Below are 15,223 nucleotides of genomic sequence, written 5' to 3'. Positions count from 1 at the left end.
TTTGGTACCAGGGATTGGCTCCATGGAAGACAATTTTTCCATAGACAGGGGTAGGGGGGTGGGGGATGGTTTCAGGATGATTCAAGTGCATTACATTTATTGTGCACTTCATTTCTATTATTATTACAGTGTAATATTTAATGAAGTAATTATATAACTCACCATAATGTAGAATCAGGGGGAGCCCTGAGCTTATTTTCTTGCAACTAGACAGTCCCATCTAGGGTGATGGGAGACAATGCCAGATCATCAGGCATTAGATTCTCATAAGGAGAACCAACCTAGGTCCTTTGCATGCGAAGTTCACAATAGGGTTCATGCTCCTATGATAATTTAATGCCACAGCTGATCTGACAGGAGGAGGAGCTCAGGAGGTGATGTGAGCCATGGGGATCGACTGTAAATACAGGTGAAGCTTTGCTCCTCACCCACCACTCACCTCCTGCTGTGCAGCCCAGTTCCTAAGAGGTCACTGACAACTTCAGGTCTGGGGATTGGGACCTCTGCTCGAATTCAATTGAATTCCAGCACTATCTAAGTGGAAATAGCATCAGGTCACACAAGTGAAGGACTCAGTCTCACAAGACACTTCTGATACTACAGGGTGAAGCCCCAGGTTGTTTTACCCGTGCCTTTGACCAACCAGTTATAAATGGGGGTTCCCACCACACCCATCTTGGGTTCAATTAATTTGCTAGAGCGGCTCTCAGTACTCAGGGAAACATTTACATTTATCAGTTTGTGATAATATTACGAAGGACACAGATAAAGAGTACATAGGGCAAGACATGTGGGAAGGGGCTTGGAGCTTCCGTGCCCTCTGGTGCACTACCTTCCAAGAACCTCCATGTGTTCAACTATCTGGAAGATCTCCAAACACTGTCGTTTTGAGTTTTTATGGGAGCTTTATTACTTAGGAATGATTGATTAAATCACTGGCTATTGGTGATCAATTCAGCCTTCAGCCCCTCTCCACTTCCCAGAGGGAATTTGGAGGGTGGAGCTGAAAGCCTCAATCCTCTGACCTTGCCATGATCTTTCTTGTGCTCAGCCCCTGTCATGAAACTACCTAAGAGCTCCCAGCCATCAGTTACCTCATTAGCACACCAAAAGACATCACTTTGGATATTCTAAGGATTTTAGGAGTTGTATGCCAGGAAAAAGGATGAAGACTGTATAAAAGACCCTTTTCATAACTAACTCCATCTTAGAAAAAGACTCCATTTTATATTTCATGGGGCCAACAAGAATAAGATGTTCTAAGAAACAAAAATGATAAAGAGTGCATCCAACCAAATAAGGCCACAAAAAAGCACACTCTTCCAACTTTCAGTTCTTATCATGGGACTCCATAACTAAAAGAGAAGGCCTTCAGCAGTTTGAAATGGCTATCTTAGCTGACACTGTCTTGCAGTCACTCATGATAATAATTTGGCATCTTTCACTGAAGGCTCTGCCACCTCAGACTCTTCCTTGCAAGACCAAAGGGTAACCAGGCCCAGACAAGGACTCCTTCAGTCTTCTTAGATCCTCATCAACTGGTTTGTTAACCCTTTCTCCCGTCTCTTTTTCCTCTTGATGCTAAATAGTACTTAGTTTGTTGTGGAATGTTTAACCTATAACATTTATGTAAACGTTATAGGTAGAGGGGAGTGCCATATTTGGGAGAGAGGGTCTCTCTCTTTCTCTCCCACTGGATGTGAACAAGAACTCATTTTGTCCTAAGGTCTTGCTGGCAGCTATCATTAAGAATTTATAACATTAGAGGGCGTGCCCAAGATGGCCGAATAGGAACAGCTCCAGCCTCCAGCTCCTAGCATGAGTGACACAGAAGATGGGTGCTTTCTGCATTTTCAACTGAGGTACCGAGTTCATCTCACTGGGGCATGTTGGACAGTTGGTGCTGGTCCATGGGTGCAGCCCGACCAGCCAGAGCTGAAGCAGGGCAAGGCATCACCTCACCTGGGAAGTACAAGGGGGAGGGGAATTCCTTTTCCTAGCCAAAGGAAATTGAGACACACAACACCTGGAAAATCAGGTAACTCCCACCCTAATACTGCACTTTACCAAGGGTCTTAGCAAACGGCATACTAGGAGATTATATCCCACACCTGGCCCAGAGGGTCCACGCCCACAGAGCCTCCCTCATTGCTAGCACAGAAGTATGAGATCTAACTGCAAGGTGGCAGCGAGGCTGGGGGAGGGGCACCTGCCATTGCTGAGGCTTAAGTAGGTAAACAAAGCTGCGGGGAAGTTCGAATTGGGTGGAGCCCACCACAGCTCAAGGAGGCCTGCCTTCCTCTCTAGACTCCTCCTCTGTGGACAGGGCATAGCTAAACAAAAAGCAGCAGAAACCTCAGCAGAGGTAAATGCCCCTGTCTGACAGCTAAAGGATTATAAATCATGTTGCTATAAAGACACATGCACACATATGTTATGGGGAGGGGAGTGGGGAGGGATAGCATTAGGAGATATACCTAATGTAAATGACGAGTTAATGGGTGCAGCACACCAACATGGCACATGTTTACATATGTAACAAACCTGCATGTTGTGCACGTGTACCCTAGAATTTAAAGTATAATAAAAATAATAAAAAAATAATAAAAGACTTTGTAACATCTAGGAAGCTATACAGCTTGTCTTTCTGCTGTATTCTAACCATCAGAAGTTATAAGCCCACCCAGATTCAAGGGTAGAGGATGTAGGTCTCATCTCTTGATGGAGAAAGTGTCAAAGAATTTGCAGCCATGTTTTAATGCTGCCACAACTAGCTACTCTAATACACTTTAAAGATTTCACAATTCCTTGGTGTTGTGGTGATTAGAGTAAAATCCTTAAAAATAGAAAGGCCTGGGGGAAGGGTAGACTTTAAGACCTAGGGAAGGGCAGATTTTTTATCCTATTCTAAGAACAATCACAGGAAGAAGGGAGGTAGTTGGTACTAACTAGAAAGAAGCAAGTCAGACAGACATTATCCATTCATCCCCTCTCAGGTCCAAGAGTTTATTTACAATTATAAACAGCAAGAAGACTGTATTTCATGATGCTATCTTAGCTCAGGGCTACAGAGCAATGCTATTGTATGTAGGAAAGGATTTCTTGAACTTGAATCCATATTAGTAGGTTCTGAGTTTTTTCCAACTCAAAAATTGCTATGACTCAGTTAACTCAACAAATAGAATATGATGTACTAGCTTGATATCTAACCCTCTCCCTCCCTTCTAATATAACCTTGATTTTATTCAGGAATCACCCTCGTATGCAGAGGTGGATCTTGACTGATCTAAGCAACTCAGGGCATAGCGTTTCCTTGGCTTTTATTGGTTAAATGAGGGAAGAGTGAACTTTGTCCTAAATAGGGCCAATCTGGTAGAGGGGAGTGCCATGTTTGGGAGAGATGATCTCTCTCTCCCAATGGACATGAACAAGGGCTCATTTTGTCCTAGGTTCTGCTGGCAAAACCTAAGATTTTGAAGGCAGCCAGTCTGAGGTAAATGCCAAAAAGCTAAGAAGGGCAGAGTGGAGGGATAGAACATGGTCTTGGTGACATCACTGAGCTTCTAATGCAACCAACCCAGATTTCTTACAATTTCAAGTAAATTTCCTTGCTATTTAAGCCAATTTAAGTCATGGCTTGTTACCTTCATCCAAAGGCATCCTAATGAATACCTTGGTATTTACTGAGTACCTACTAAAAGGATAAGAAACTCTCTTTCTGGAAGAAGCTAATAATGAAACCTGACATTTAATGAAGAAGAAAGAAATGCTGACCTGGAGGCCAGGAGCTCTAGACCTAGCTATCTCACTCAGGGTGACCACCAATTAAATTGTCTAGATCTCAGTCTCTACAATCATGAAATGAGAAAGTGGACTGTAGACTGTATGTTTGCTAAGATCTCCTCTGGCTAAACTATTGTATGTCCTAATGTCAACTAGAGGAAATATGATTCCCCCACTTTTTTTTTTTTGGTAAGCATCAGTGGTCCACAAAGAAACTAACAATTGATATCAACAGAGAGGCAAAAAATAACTATAACTTTTTTTTTTTTTTTCAGACAAAGCCTTACTCTGTTGCCAAGGCTGGAGTGCAGTGGCACAATCTTGGCTCACTGCAATCTCTGCCTCCCAGGTACAAGCGATTCTCATGCCTTAGCCTCCCAGCTAGCTGGGATTACAGGCATATGCCCCCATGCCCAGCTAATTTTTGTATTTTTAGTAGAGACGGGTTTTCGCCATGTTGACTAGACTGGTCTCGAACTCCTGACCTCAGGTGATCCACCCATCTGGGAGTCCCAAAGTGCTGGGATTACAGGTGTGAGCCACTGTGCCTGGCCAAAAAGGAATATAATTGCCTTTTAAGAAAATATTCTACTTGCTTTCTTTTTTAGAGATGAAGTCTCACTGTGTCGGCGAGGCTGGATTAAAAAACTCCTGGGCTCAAGCAGTCCTTCTGCCTCCACCTCCTGAGTAGCCAGTACTACTGCCTGGCTTCTACTTGCTTATTTTAATATTAATAACAAAATATAGTAAGCTCTGAGCTTTAAATACAATAGATATCAAAATTATTTAATAAAAAATATTCATGGTCCCTGCATGGTGGCTCATACCTATAATCCCAGTACTTTGGGAGGCTGAGGCAGGAGCATTGCTTGAAGCCAGGAGTTCAACACCAGTCTGGGCAACATGACAAAACCCCACCTCTTAAAAAAATTCAAAATAAGCCAGGCCTGGTGCTGCATGCCTGTGGTTCCAGCTACTTGGGAGGCTGAGGCAGGAGGATCACTTGAGCCTGGGAAGCAGAGGTTGCAGTGAGCTGTGATCGTGCTACTGCACTCCAGCCTAGGCAACAGAGCGAGACTCTGTCTCAAAACAAAACAAAACAAAATATTCACCATTATGTGTCTAGTGAAATGAAGAAAAGAAATAGGAAAGGAAACTGTCCATATAAAAGAAAAGGGAGGAGAACAGGCAGAGTTAGAGACATAAAGACACAAAATGGGATGGAAGGTAGAGGAAAACCAGTGAGGGAAAACTCAGAAAGACACAGTTACCGGGAGAGTAAAAAACAAAACAAAAAACCCACAAAAAACTGAGAGAGACACCCAAGTTTACAAATATGGTGTCTTAAAAACAGATGGAAAATGCATGAAGAGCAAGGCATCTACTGAGAGGTCTGGAAACAGACACACCTTGAGATACATCATACAAAGGCAGTCATGGGACAAGGAGAGAACACTTTCACAAAACCTGGAAGAGATAGACAACAAGGGAAAAAAACTACATGGGATTGAAATCGATTTTGTGGGATAACCTTAAGCTGCACCTGTTTACTTTGGCTGTGGTTATTAAAATAATATGACCTGTTGACATACAAGAACTTTCCAAAATTTTATGCTATAGCCAAGGGTGAGTTTTAAATGCCCTGCCCTTTGTTATCTCACATTAGAACATGCTTAGACGACCCTCAGACTTGCACATTTTTAAAGTTTCAAAAAGAGAGTGATGGCAATGTGTTATGGGAAGGATACTGGTCAAGGAGGAAGGAAATCTCAGTTTTGGTTTCAGTCTGACAGGGGTCAGTCATCAAGCCACTTCTCTTCCCTAAACTTGTTTCCTCATTGCAAAGTGAGGCAATTGTCCATCTTAAATATTCTCTAATTCTGAATGTTGCCTTCCAGTGGTGATTTCTAGATATTGCAGAATGTAGTACCCTTTGCCTTCTAAAAATCCTAATGAAGGCAGCTTTTGGGAGCCAAAAGGATTTTCTAGCAGAACTAGCAAATTATACTTCTAAGAGTTAAAAGTTAGTTATAAAAACTAAACTCGTGCTTCTGCTCATGTGCAAAATCTTCAGAATCTACCAGAACAATAAAAGGTAACACCAAAAAGTTTTGGAGAAAGAAGTGGAAATACTGTTTTGTTTTGTTCTGTTTTCATCCGTGCCATCCCATTGAAGAAGACAGAAAGGTTGGCAACATCATTGGGAGTATGAGCAGAACACAGAACCATCCCTAGAAACTCAGTCTTTGTCACTTTTGCCAATATTTTGTTATTGTGATTTTAAGCACTTTTTTGTTTGAAAACACACACATGATCTATATATGTTCTTGTTGCAAATAAGTGAAACAATTCAGAAGTAAATAAAATAAAAGTAAAAGTGAGATTTAATGACACTCTCCCCCAATTTCACTCCCTTCCTCAGAGGTAACCCCTTAGAAGCTTGTAGTACATCTTTCCAGAACTTTCCCCATATACTCATATAAGCACATATCCACCTATACATATTATATTTTGTTCATTTTTGTTGTTATTGTTAGCATATTACATAATGCATGTTATTCTGCAACTTGCTTTTTTATAATAATTCCACATACGCATAAACACACAACTGCAAACTCCACTCAATATTTTTCGCATTTCACATTAAATGAGAGGAGAAATGCTTAAAAAAATATATTTGAGGGTGTGTGGAAAGGAAAAATGGTGTTACTTTGACTTTCTTTTATTCTTAAAAGATTCGGGTCATTTTGGCTACCAAAACAGGAACTTTCTCCTGTATGGGCAGTTGCCTACTACACGGCCATTTCTTCCTTTCTTCTTTGCTAACAGAACTTGATTTTGTTTAGCAATATTGTGATCATGAGCTGTAGAGAAGGCTAGACCTTTTCCAGCATCAGTGTGTGCACTTTCAATTAGTCTAAACCAGTGGTTCTCAGATTTGAGCTACATCAGAGCCATTTGGAGGGCTTGTTAAAAATACAACTTGGTGGGTTCTACTCTACCCTCAGAGTTTCTGATTCCTGTGGAGCTTGAGAATGTACATTTCTAACAAGTTTTCAGGTAATGCTGATCTTGGTACAAGGACCACACTTTGAGAACTGCTGTTCTACGCCAATGATGGTGTTCTATTGCCTTGCCATGCTTAGGACTAAGCACATGATACAGTTCTGGACAATGAATCCTCAGGAATGATCTGCTAGAGGGATTCTGGGACACAAGAAATAACGAGCTCTTTCTCAGTCTTTGGACATGGTGATGCTTAAAGATGTGATGCTGGGAGCTACTATTGCAGCCATCTTGCTTTCAGAGAAGAGTGGCTGACATGCTGAGGGTAGCAAAGCAAAGAGAAGGAAGAATCTGGGTTACTGACGACATTATTGTAGATTAGACAGCTCTGGAGCTGCCCTAACTTCAAGAAACTTAATATGTGAGATAGTAAAACACTTATTGTCATTTAAGCCATTTGAGCAGAATTTTCTGTACTTGCTGCAGAAAACCACCTAACTGATTCATTCATATACCTCTCTCTCAGTGCCCAGGGAGACTCCAGCTGATGCAGTAGCAGAACAATTTACTTGAAGCAAGATTTTGGATATTTTAGATTGTGTCTAATTTTCATTATCATTCAGTAGCTCTGCAAAGACTAGCAGTGCTTTTGTGTATTTTGGCATATTTCCAAAGGTCATTTTCCCAGAAGCAAAATTACAATGTTATGGCTATATAAATGTCTAAGGTTTTGATAGTTTTTCCAAATCTCTTTCCAAAACAGTTGTTTTAATTTCTACCCTATTCAGAAATATATCCAAGTTCCTTTAATTATGTTCTTTTTTCTTAATTGTAGACAATTTCATAGATGAGAAATGGGGTCTCATCATTTTTATTTGCATTTATTTGATTACTAGCATGGAATCAACATTTACCATGTGTCTGTCAACCAGTTGCATTTCCTCTTTCATATTGCTGTTAGATGGAAAGCACTTAGTACCATGTGTAGCCTACTTGGATATTTATTTTTTGTTTAAATATTTTGGGGTTTCTCTATTGATATCCCCGCCTTTGCCTATTTATCAAAACTCTATGTTCTTCTCACTAATTTCTTATATAATAAAAATACCCCTTTGCAGGGAGATATGAATTTTTACACATTTTTTTTTTTTTTCCAATTTGCAGTTAGTAGTTTGTTTTTGGTTGGTTTTAGTTTTGTATCATTCCGAAATTTATAAGTTTTGTGAGGGTCTTTTCTTTTCTCTCTCTCTTTTTTTTTTTTTTTTTTTTTTGAGACAGAGTCTCACTCTGTTGCCCAGGCTGGAGTGCCGTGGCATGATCTCCGCTCACTGCAACCTTTGCCTCACCTCCTGGGTTCAAGTGAGCGTGTTTGGCTAATTTTTGTATTTTCAGTAGGGACAGGGTTTCACCATGTTGGCCAGCTGGTATCGAACTTCTGACCTCATATGATCCACCTGCCTCGGCCTCCCAAAGTGCTAGGATTACAGGCATGAGCCACCATGCCTGGTCTCTTTTCTTTCCTTATTTTTTTTTTTCTATTTTTTCCTAAGCTTAGAAATCTTTCTTCCTTCAGAGAATTTACTCAAGATTCAATTCTATTATCCTCTGGTGTGTTCATAGCTTGATTCTTGTGGTTCACTCTATGATCCTTATGAAACAGATTTGCTTGTATTCTGAGAGGAGCTGTCTGCTTAACAACTTGCCTGGCTTGAGGGACATACTAATGCCTTTTAGCTCCCTGCTTTTTGACTCTCTTTACAACTCTTCTTAGAACACAACAAAAAGAGATATAAAATAAGTGACATAAAGATGTGAATGCTTAAACTATTTATTTTATATTGCTGACTTTTTTCCATGTATTTTTCCTTTCTGATTAGTACTTAAAATCAATGCAGAAGCACCTTAAAGATAGAAATGGCTAAACATTCCTAAACCTTTCAATCATAGGATGCCAGAACAGGCTCTAGAGTAGATAATGTCTATACTGAGATCAAAGAGTCTCCCCTAGAGCAGAGTTTGTTGTATTCTGAGTATGAGGAGAGTAGGACAGTGCGATGAAGCTGCAGTGGAGTAAATGGGTCTTGGTACCACAGTGCTTTACAGGACACATCAAGGAGTTTGGGCTTTGTCCTGAGGGTGTGGGTGTGGGGAAAAGAAAGAGAGATCAGCCTGTTACTGTGTCTATATAGAAAGAAGTAGACATAAGAGACTCCATTTGGTTCTGTATTTGAGATGCTGTTAATCCGTGACCCTACCCCCAACCTTGTCCTTGCAAGAGACATGTGCTGTGGTGACTCAAGGTTTAATGGATTTTGGGCTGTGTAGGATGTGTCTTTGTTAAACAAGTGCCTGAAGGCAGCTTGCTGGTTAAAAATCCTGCCCATCCCTGGGCAATGGAACATCTCGGTGTGAGACCCTGTTGTATGCTCTGTTTACTGAGATAGGAGAAAACCACTTTATGGCATAAGGTGGGACTTGCTGGTGGGACTTGCTGGAGCAATGCTGCTAAGAGGTTTATGGAGATGTTTGCATATGCATATCAAGGCACAGCATTTTCCTTTGAACTTACTCATGTCACAGAGATCTTTGTCCATATGTCTTACTGCTAATTTTCTCCCTTCGATGATCCTATTGTCCTGCCACTCCCTTATCTTTAAGATGGTAAAGATAATTATCAATAAATACTAGGGAACTCAGAGACCGGTGCCGGAGTGGGTCCTTTGTAAGCTGAGCGCCGGTCCCCTGGGCCCACTTTTTCTTTCTCTATACTTTGTCTCTGTGTCTCATTTCTTTTCTCAAGTCTCTTGTTCCACCTAACCAGAAACGCCCACAGGTGTGGAGGGGCAGGCCACCCCTTCATCTGGTGCCCAACATGAGAGCTTTTCTCTAAGGTGAAGGTATGCCGGAGCGTGGTCATTGAGGACAAGTCGACGAGAGACTCCCGAGTACGTCTACAGTCAGCCTTGCGGTAAGCTTGTGTGCTTTGTGTTGTGCACTCGGAAGAACCTAGGGTAACAATGGGACAAACTAAAAGTAAATATGCCTCTTATCACAGCTTTATTAAAATTCTCTTAAAAAGAGGGGGAGTTAAAGTCTCTACAAAAAATTTAATTACGCTATTTCAAACAATAGAACAGTTTTGTCCGTGGTTTCTGGGATAGGGAACTTTAGATCTAAAAGACTGGGAAAAAATTGGCAAAGAATTAAAACAAGCAAGTAGGGAAGGTAAAATCATCCCATTTACAGTATGGAATGATTGGGTCATTATTAAAGTAGCTTTAGAACCATTTCAAACAGAAGAAGATAGCGTTCCAGTTTCTGATGTCCCTAAAAGCTGTGCAGTAGATTGTGAAAAAGAGGCAGGGATAGAATCCTGAAAAGGAAAAGAAAGTTCACACTCCAAATGTGTAGCAGAGCTGGTAATGGCTCAGTCAATGCAAAATGTTGACGATAATCAATTACAGGAGGTGATATATCCTGAAACGTCAAAATTAGAGGAAAAAGGTCCAGAATTAGCAGAGCCATCAGAGTCTAAACCACGATGGCAACTCCTCTTACAGCAGCTCAAATGCCTGTAACTTTACAACCTCAAATGCAGGTTAAACGAGTACAAACTTCAAAAGAAGATCAAATAGAAAAAGATAGAGTCTCTGTCATGGCAATGACAATCCAAATACAGTGTCCACAATATCAGCTGGTAGAAAATAAGACCCAGCCACCAGTAGCCTATCAATACTGGCCGCCAGCCGAACTGCAGTATTGGCAGCCCCCAGAAAATCTGTCTGGACAGCCAGGAACATTTCCAGCACCACAGGGCAGGGCGCCATATCCTCAGTCGCCCACCATGAGACTTAATCCTACAGCACCGCCTAGTACCCAGGGTAGTGCATTACGTAAAATTATTGATGAGGCAAGAAAACAAGGAGATATTGAGGCGTGGCAATTTCCAGTAATATTAGAAGCAAGACCACCTGGAGAAGGGGCCCAAGAGGGAGAGCCTCCTGTAGCTGAAGCCAGATATAAGTCCTTTTCTATAAAAATGCTAAAAGAAATGAAAGAGGGAGTAAAACAGTATGGACCCAACTCTCCTTACATGAGAACATTATTAGATTCCATTGCTCATGGGCATAGGCTCATTCCTTATAATTGGGAGATTCTGGCAAAATCCTCACTCTCACCCTCTCAATTTTTACAATTTAAGACTTGGTGGATTGATGGGGCACAAGTACAGGTCCGAAGAAATAGGACTGCCAATCCTCCAATTAACATAGATGCAGATCAACTATTAGGAATAGGTCAAAATTGGAGCACTGTTGACCAACAAGTAATAATGCCAAATGAGGCCATTGAGCAAATCAGGGCTATCTGCCTTAGGGCCTGGGAGAAAATCCAAGACCCAGGAACTGCCTGCCCCTCTTTTAATACAATAAGACAAGGCTCTAAAGAGCCCTACCCTGATTTTGTAACAAGACTTCAAGATGCTGCTCAAAAGTCAATTACCGATGAGAATGCCCATGCCCGTAAGGTCATAGTGGAGTTGATGGCATATGAAAATGCCAATCCTGATTGTCAATCAGCCATTAAGCCATTAAAAGGAAGGGTTCCCACAGGATCAGATGTAATCTCAGAGTACATTAAAGCCTGCTACGGAATTGGAGGAGCTATGCATAAAGCTATGCTTATGGCTCAAGCAATCACAGGAGTTGCTTTAGGAGGACAAGTTAGAACATTTGGGGGAAGATGTTATAATTGTGGTCAAATTGGTCATCTAAAAAAGAATTGCCTATTCTCAAATAAACAAAATGTAACTACTCAAACTACTACAACAACAGATAAAGAGCCACCTGGCATATGTCCAAGATGTAAAAAGGGAAAACATTGGGGTAATCAATGTCATTCTAAATTTGATAAAAATGGGCAACCACTGTTGGGAAACAAGAGGAGGGGCCAGCCTCAGGCCCCCGCAACAAACTGGGGCATTCCAAATTCAGCCCTTTGTTCCTCAGGGTTTTCAGGAAGGACAACCCCCACTGTCACAAGTGTCTCAGGGAATAAGCCAGTTATCACAATACAGCAATTATCCCCCGCCACAAGTGGCAGTGCAGCAGTAGATTTATGCACCATACAAGCAGTCTCTCTGCTTCCAGGGGAGCCTCCACGAAAAATCCCCACAGGGTTATACGGTCCATTGCCTGAGGGGACTGTAGGATGAATCTTAGGAAGATCAAGTTTAAATCTAAAAGGAGCTCAAATTCATATTGGTGTGGTTGATTCAGACTATAATGGCGAAATTCAATTGGTTATTAGTTCCTCAATTCCTTGGAGTGCCAGTCCAGGAGACAGGATTGCTCAATTATTACTCTTACCTTATATTAAAGTTGGAAACAGTGAGATAAAAAGAACAGGAGGGTTCGGAAGCACTGATCCGGCAGGAAAGGCTGCATATTGGGCAAGTCAGGTCTCTGAGAGCAGACCTGTGTGTAAGGCCATTATTCAAGGAAAACAGTTTGAAGGGTTGGTAGACACTGGAGCAGGTATCTCTGTCATTGCTTTAAATCAGTGGCCAAAAAATTGGCCTAAACAAAAGGCTGTTACAGGACTTGTCAGCATAGGCACAGCTTCGGAAGTGTATGAAAGTACAATGATTTTACATTGTTTAGGACCAGATAATCAAGAAAGTACTGTTCAGCCAATGATTACTTCAATTCCTGTTAATCTATGGGGTCAAGATTTATTAAAACAATGGGGTGTGGAAATCATTATGCCCGCTCCATTATACAGCCCCACGAGTCAAAAAATCGTGACTAAGATGGGATATATACCAGGAAAGGGGTTAGGAAAAAATGAAAATGGCATTAAAGTCCCAAATGAGACTGAGAAAAATCCAGAAAGAAAAGGAATAGGGTATCCTTTTTAGGGGCGGCCACTGTAGAGCCTCCTAAACCCATTCCATTAACTTGGAAAACAGAAAAACCAGTATGGGTAAATCAGTGGCCACTACCAAAGCAAAAACTGGAGACTTTACATTTATTAGCAAAGGAACAATTAGAAAAGGGACACATTGAACCTTCATTCTCGCCCTGGAATTCTCCTGTATTTGTAATTCAGAAAAAATCAGGCAAATGGCGTATGTTAATGGACTTAAGAGCCGTAAATGCTGTAATTCAACCCATGGGGCCTCTTCAACCCGGATTGCCCTCTCTGGCCATGATCCCAAAAGACTGGCCTTTAATTATAATTGATCTAAAGGATTGCTTTTTTTAACCATTCCTCTGGCAGAGCAAGATTGTGAAAAATTTGCCTTTACTATACCAGCCATAAATAATAAAGAACCAGCCACCAGGTTTCAGTGGAAAGTACTACCTCAGGGAATGCTTAATAGTCCAACTATTTGTCAAACTTTTGTGGGTCAAGTCCTTCAACCAGTTAGAGACAAATTTTCAGATTGTTATATCATTCACTATATTGATGATATTTTATATGCTGCAGAAACAAGTGACAAATTAATTGACTGTTACACATTTCTGCAAGCAGAGGTTGCCAACGCAGGACTAAAAATAGCATCTGATAAGATCCAAACCTCTACTCCTTTTCATTATTTAGGGATGCAAATAGAAAACAGAAAAATTAAGCCACAAAAAATAAAAATAAGAAAAGACACATTAAAAACGTTAAATGACTTTCAAAAATTGTTAGGCGATATTAGTTGGATTCGTCCAACTCTAGGCATTCCTACTTACGCCATGTCAAATTTGTTCTCTATCCTAAGAGGAGATCCAGACTTAAATAGTAAAAGAATATTAACCCCAGAGGCAACAAAAGAAATTAAATTAGTGGAAGAAAAAATTCAGTCCGCGCAAATAAGTAGAATAGATCCCTTAGCCCCACTCCAACTTTTAATTTTTGCTACTGCACATTCTCCAACAGGCATCATTATTCAAAATACTGATCTTGTGGAGTGGTCATTCCTTCCTCACAGTACAATTAAGACTTTTACATTGTACTTGGATCAAATAGCTACATTAATTTTTCAGGCAAGATTACGAATAATAAAATTGTGTGGTAATGACCCAGACAAAATAGTTGTTCCTTTAACCAAGGAACAAGTTAAACAAGCCTTTATCAATTCTGGTGCATGGCAGTTTGGCCTTGCTGATTTTGTGGGAATTATTGATAATCATTACCCAAAAACAAAAATCTTCCAGTTTTTAAAATTGACTACTTGGATTTTACCTAAAATTACCAGACATGAACCTTTAGAAAATGCTCTGACAGTATTTACTGATGGTTTCAGCAATGGAAAAGTGGCTCACACAGGGCCAAATGAGCGAGTAATCAAAACTCAATATCAATCAGCTCAAAGGGCAGAGTTGGTTGCAGTCATTACAGTGTTATAAGATTTTAATCAACTTGTAAATAAATAATCAGATAATCAGATTCTGCTTATGTAGTACAGGCTACAAGGCATGTTGAGACAGCTCTAATTAAATATAGCATGGATGATCAGTTAAACCAGCTGTTCAGTTTATTACAACAAACTGTAAGAAAAAGGAACTTCACATTTTATATTACTCATATTCGAGCACACACTAATTTACCAGGACCTTTAACTAAAGCAAATGAACAAGCTGACTTACTGGTATCCTCTGCATTCATAAAAGCACAAGAACTTCATGCTTTGACTCATGTTGAAAGAAATCAGGCACATTCCTCAGCCCCGTGCTCAACACAAAGCACATTCCTCAGCCCCGGGCTCAACACAAACAGGCCCAGTACAAACACATCCCACCATATATCTCTCAATTTCCTGAGCCCAGTACAAACACATCCCACCATATATCTCTCAATTTCCTGAGCCCAGTACAAACACCACCTGGAAAAGTCCCCGATAAGGACACAGCCGTTTGTGGTTTTACTGAAAGCGTGGGAACCAATAGAAAACTGCTAAATGTATAACTTAAAATGTAAACCAATTGTAATACTGTAACCAAAAGAATTCCCTTGTTCCTCTGTAACTTTACATATCTTATTTACTTTGGGCTATAAAAAGCAAGCACTCACATTGTTCAGGGCGCTCTTGTATGCTGTAGAATGGAGGGACCAAGTTCAAACTTGCAGTAAAAGATCCTTGCTGCTTGGCTTTGACTCTGGACTCTGGTGGTCTTCTTTGGGGAACAAACAGTCTGGGTATAACATCTGTGGGCTCGTCCGGGATTCCCCAAGCCCACCAGACCCCTGGTCAATGGATCTACCAGGATCGATCTGCTGATAGGTGAGCCGGCTCGTCTCTGTTTGTCTGTCTGTGTCTGTTCTGAACCTGTATCTGTGACTCACGAGGTCTGAAACTGAAGCTGATGCAGTCCTGGCGGAGGCGCTATAGGACAGCCAGCAGAGACCGGTGGGAGACGTCCCCTGGCTCTCGTCTGATCTAGAT

Source organism: Chlorocebus sabaeus, chromosome 20, assembly GCF_047675955.1.
Source record: "Chlorocebus sabaeus isolate Y175 chromosome 20, mChlSab1.0.hap1, whole genome shotgun sequence".
Taxonomy (NCBI): domain Eukaryota; kingdom Metazoa; phylum Chordata; class Mammalia; order Primates; family Cercopithecidae; genus Chlorocebus; species Chlorocebus sabaeus.
The sequence above is the reverse complement of the archived record's forward strand: the minus strand, read 5'-3'. Positions refer to the sequence as shown.